The following is a 5,000-nucleotide window of genomic DNA, read 5'->3' on the forward strand; positions in this document are numbered from 1 at the left end:
GGTGTGGTGTGGTGTGTAGGGTTTGAATGGTTGCCGGTGTGGTGTGGTGGTGTGTGGTGTGGTTTGGTGTAGGGTTTGAATGGCTGCCGGTGTGGTGTGGTGTTGTGTGGGGTTTGAATGGCTGCCGGTGTGGTGTGGTGTGGTGTGGTGTGAGGTTTGAATGGCTGCCTGGTGTGGTGTGGTGTGGGGTTTGACTGGCTGCCGGTGTGGTGTGGTGTGGCGTGGGGTTTGAATGGCTGCCGGTGTGGTGTGGTGTGGTGTGGGGTTTGAATGGCTGCCGGTGTGGTGTGGTGTGGTGTGGGGTTTGAATGGCTGCCGGTGTGGTGTGGTGTGGGGTTTGAATGGCTGCCGGTGTGGCGTGGTGTGGTTTGGGGTTTTAATGGCTGCCAGTGTGGCGTGGCGTGGCGTGGTGTGGTGTGGTGTGGTGTGGGGTTTGAATGGCTGCCGGTGTGGCGTGGTGTGGTGTGATGTGGGGTTTGAATGGCTGCCGGTGTTGCGTGGTGTGAAGTGGGGTGGGGTTTGAATGGCTGCCGGTGTGGTGTGGTGTGGTGTGGGGTGGGGTGGGGTTTGAATGGCTGCCGGTGTGGTGTGGTGTGGGGTGGGGTGGGGTTTGAATGGCTGCCGGTGTGGTGTGGGGTGGGGTGGGGTTTTTATGGCTGCCGGTGTGGTGTGGTGTGGGAAGACTCTGGGAAGACTAAACACACTCGTATGTAGTGATGTAATTTGTTCTCGAGTCTTAATGGCTTTAGGAATTCCGAGAAGAAAACTGTCTTGATGTTGTTATGACTTCTGAGGAAATAGTAAGGATGACTTACTGGTCTTTACTTGCCTACGATAAACCACAAAAGAACACTGACCTGCTACTCTTTACTTTCATTCACCACAGGTTCAAGGATGGTTTGATATTCACCTAACAACAATGAAGGAATGAAAAGTAGAAGCAGGTGGAATCAACTCGTCAAAAACAGCGACATTGTTTAAATACTGGCTAATAACCAGAGGAGGAAGAGGACGACGAGGACGAGGACGATAGCAATGACCTGTAATTGTACTTTACTTTTGTTAAAGTAAGTGTTCTGAGAAGCAAATAGGAAAGAGAAGAAATAACTTGCTATCACTGTTTTTATGCTATCACGAGTCCTAGGAATGCAATGAATCAATGCAATTTGTTACCGAGTTTCCTTGTAAGTGATAATGAAGGCACTAAAATGTGTGCAGTATCGAATTACATCAATTCATTAGAAACCAGTAAAATACATGACATATAAACGTAATATTGATATCTGCTACAACAGCAAAAGTAGTAATAAAATACACTAAGTAAACTGAACCAATAGTGTCATCATTTACAGTGAAGGTATCCATATCAGTGCAATGAGTTGCCAGGGAAATATAATGTTCAGATTTCGCAATTTAAGTAGACTGTTAAGAAGGAAGGAAAAATATGACCTGACAGGATATTTTGTGCTTACAAATCATTAAAAAATAACAGAATATTAATATCGCATATGGCTCATTTCTTAACTGAAAATCACTAATTCCTAACCTACAGTTTCTAAATAAGATTTCCGCTAAATTCAACACAATAAAAAACATTCATGTGAAAAATATCCAAATAAAATTTCATTCTGATAACTTTATTTTATACACGAATTTAAAAGCGAGCACAACCGTTCCCCATTTCCCCATAACGCACGAAATATTCACAGGAGACAACCCAACTGCACACCAAATAGCCACCGTCTCTCTCTCTCTCTCTCTCTCTCTCTCTCTCTCTCTCTCTCTCTCTCTCTCTCTCTCTGTTTACACGCACAATTCAATGAAAGCGTAATCCATGACTGCCAAACTCATTTCCCAAACGATTCAAACCTTTATCTCCGCGATTCTATTCCAGAAAGAAAAACTTGGAGGTGGCAGAGGCGAAGTTGTGAGTCCGGTGCTGTATGAGAGCAGAGCAGAAACAGGGAAGGGGAGGAAGAAGAGGTGGGTAAAAGGAATGGAGGAAGAGGAAAAAAAAGAAAGGTGGAAAGGACAGAATGAAGGACACGGAGATGAGATGGAAAACGTGATAGGTCTGGCTGAGGAAGAGAATGGAAAGGAAAGATAAGGAGGGGTGATGAAAGGCACGAAGGAAGAGGGGGAAAAGAAAAATGTATCAAAAGATGGAACGTCATGAAAGATGAGAAAATGTAAAGAGAAGATGATCATGAAGGAAAGAGAATGTAAGGGATGGAAGAGAAAGGAAAGAAGATAAAAGGAGATAAAGGGGAGGAAGGCAAGGGATGTTGGTATTAAGAGCGACTTGCAGGCTCTTCGTTAGATTAACGGAATTTGTTCCTGAATGTTTCGTCAAATTACATTAACACTGGTGAAGTCTGTTATCTGGTTTCCAGAGACAATTTAATACTGTCATGAGGGTTGATACTGGTTGTTGCTGTTCATTTACCTTTATATACTGCGACTCTGCCTACTATATGATATATAATATTATACCTAAAAAATATATACGTTCAACAAGGGAGCGACATTAAGAATATTTGAATATGCATATTAACTGATATAGAAAGAATAAATGAATACAGTAATGTAACACTATATAATCAACAAGAGGAAAAAGTAACTAAACGTTAGCAGTTGGAGAAATAGGAGCAGTTTTTTGTTTAGAAGTGTAATTTTGACAAACCTAACCTGCTTTAACCTTGTTTTTTTGACATTGTTTGACCTTCACCTCCACTCGATTCCTTCTCAGTCACATGTTACATTAAGAACACGCTAGTTTAAAATCAAATTAATCTTTATGTTCACCAATGCTTCAAGCATCATAATTATCGTGTCGTGAACTAATCTAATTAATATGCAAAACATCTTCAACTTCTGATAAACTTTATTACTGGTATTAGTATTAATCTATACACCTGTATATTGACCGGTCATAAATCCAGCACCAACGAGTAATCCCCTGCATGGACCTGGAGCCCTACACAAGCCCAAAGTATGACAGGAAAAATACTTTCATGTGAGTGAGGCCGTAATAAGGACATGTGACGGTACCTGGCATCTTAGGCAGGAGGACCGGCACACGCCTACAGTACAACTATAGCGTCTTAGTTAATAATTTTCTTCGTTAATTTGTCAGTCCAAACAACAGGGATTGACGGAGGATTGCTGGTATAACACAAGGAACGGTGCAAATAAGGATCAATAAAGGAAACTATTAAAAACTGCAAGTAAGAGACCACCCATAGTTTAGGCCGCCAGCTGTGGTCACCCGAGTTATTTCTTCATTTATCCTCACAAAACAATACTATTACCGAACTAGCCATTCTCCCTAGTTTGCCAAGTAAATAGTACTCCACGCAGTACTTACCGAGATACCAGCACAGTGTCGTCGGGGCTCCATGAAGGAAAAACAAATATGTAAACACTTTACAACGCTGACCCTTACCGCGCCGATACCTGCTTGACTCTCGCCTTCCCTCCTGTCTCCCTCCGCCGTATCATGGACCATCCTGCCCTCCGTATTTCTTTATCTAACAGATTTAGTATTCACTGTATATGAGGGAAAATATGCATAGTAGGTAGTATGTATTATTCCTAGTGTTCATTGTTACTGAATGTCAGTGTTTTGTTGTTCTTTTTTTATCTATTCTTCAGACTGAAGCAGGCACTTCACAACAGAGTAGTGCGGAGATCTAACGACGTTATTAATCAATACCTTTAATTTGCCACAATCACTCCTTTAATATGACACACACACAACCATATTTTCAAAGGGGCTGTAAATTCTTGGGTACGGAGAGAGAGCACGCAGCAAAGTCGAGGGGTCACTTGTGGATAACGAAAAATAATATTGGTATTACCTTTTATGCTTTGATGTATTCTGCTTTAACTGCTAAATTTACCTGTTGCTGCTGCTGGGACATTTACTATCTCTACTTTAATCATAGATACACAGTCCATGAGTTGTGTTGTACCTTGTGTACCCAGCACACTTTCTGTCCAAAGTAGTAGTAGTGTAGTAGTAGTAGTAGTAGTAGTAGTAAGAGTAGAGGAGGAGCAGGTACCATTGGAGACAGTACCTGCTTTCGCCGCCCTAACTTATTATTGAAATTTAAACTAGTTACTTGATTTCCAGCGCCAGACAAGTAAGCTTGTTATTCTTGTTTTTGCCCGTGGTCGTCTTCCTCTATTTTTTTTTTTTTTTCTTATTCTTGTGTATTCTGTTATTGTTCCTGACTTTCTTGCTCTTGTTTTTTTTTTTCCTCCTTTATTCATTCTCTCTCTCTCTCTCTCTCTCTCTCTCTCTCTCTCTCTCTCTCTCTCTCTCTCTCTCTCTCTCTCTCTCTCTCATAATATGACTGATCATAAATATTCTCGTTGACATTGACGTTTGCAGTTAACAAGCATATTCACATTTACTATTTAATAACATAGATAATTTATTAGAAGATTGGTTAGAAGATTGGTGGTTTTCAATAATGTTCCGCTCAAAGATAATCATTAGAGTTTGATGCTGCTGTGTGCAAAAATTAATTGAAAACGCTTATTTATTTTTTCTTAAGGGCCACAAAGATCTTGTGATTCTTATGCCTTGAGTAGCCTTGTTACACTATGAAAGGTTTCGCAGGTAGCCATTATTCCTCAGGAAAAGACTGTGTCATGTCACATGGTGATACAGTCAATGCTCCTTAAGTTGTTTGTACGTTCCGAGATAGCTCTACCTTATTTATAACTCTGAACCATTTCAAATCCCTCTACCCACTAGACCACAAGGGCCCACTGGACGCATCACCACCACCATCATCATTATGGACCATACATAACATGTTACGAACTATTGAGAAAAGATTGATTGGAGTCATTCACAAAGAGGTGACACACTGTACAGTTATTCATAATTTCTTGTTACTCATTAGTTAACAATATACCATGGCATCCGATCAGTAATACTAGTATACTGGAAACCAATCATGTAACTTTGATTTGAGTAGTGGAACTAC

At 41.0% G+C, this 5,000-nt stretch overlaps 2 long non-coding RNA genes across 2 annotated transcripts in view; one reads left to right on the forward strand and one right to left on the reverse strand.

Moving 5' to 3' along the window:
• The window catches only part of LOC123518994, a 3,418-nt gene extending 993 nt beyond the window's left edge, over nucleotides 1-2,425 (forward strand). The window contains exons 3-4 of the long non-coding RNA XR_006678944.1: nucleotides 887-1,067; nucleotides 1,895-2,425. This is a non-coding gene — a long non-coding RNA (uncharacterized LOC123518994). The remainder of the gene's footprint in view (nucleotides 1-886; nucleotides 1,068-1,894) is intronic.
• LOC123518995 overlaps nucleotides 1-3,439 on the reverse strand; it is a 77,144-nt gene extending 73,705 nt beyond the window's left edge. The window contains exon 1 of the long non-coding RNA XR_006678945.1: nucleotides 3,368-3,439. This is a non-coding gene — a long non-coding RNA (uncharacterized LOC123518995). The remainder of the gene's footprint in view (nucleotides 1-3,367) is intronic.
• Nucleotides 3,440-5,000: the final 1,561 nt, after the last annotated feature.

This window comes from Portunus trituberculatus, chromosome 44 (assembly GCF_017591435.1).
Source record: "Portunus trituberculatus isolate SZX2019 chromosome 44, ASM1759143v1, whole genome shotgun sequence".
Taxonomy (NCBI): domain Eukaryota; kingdom Metazoa; phylum Arthropoda; class Malacostraca; order Decapoda; family Portunidae; genus Portunus; species Portunus trituberculatus.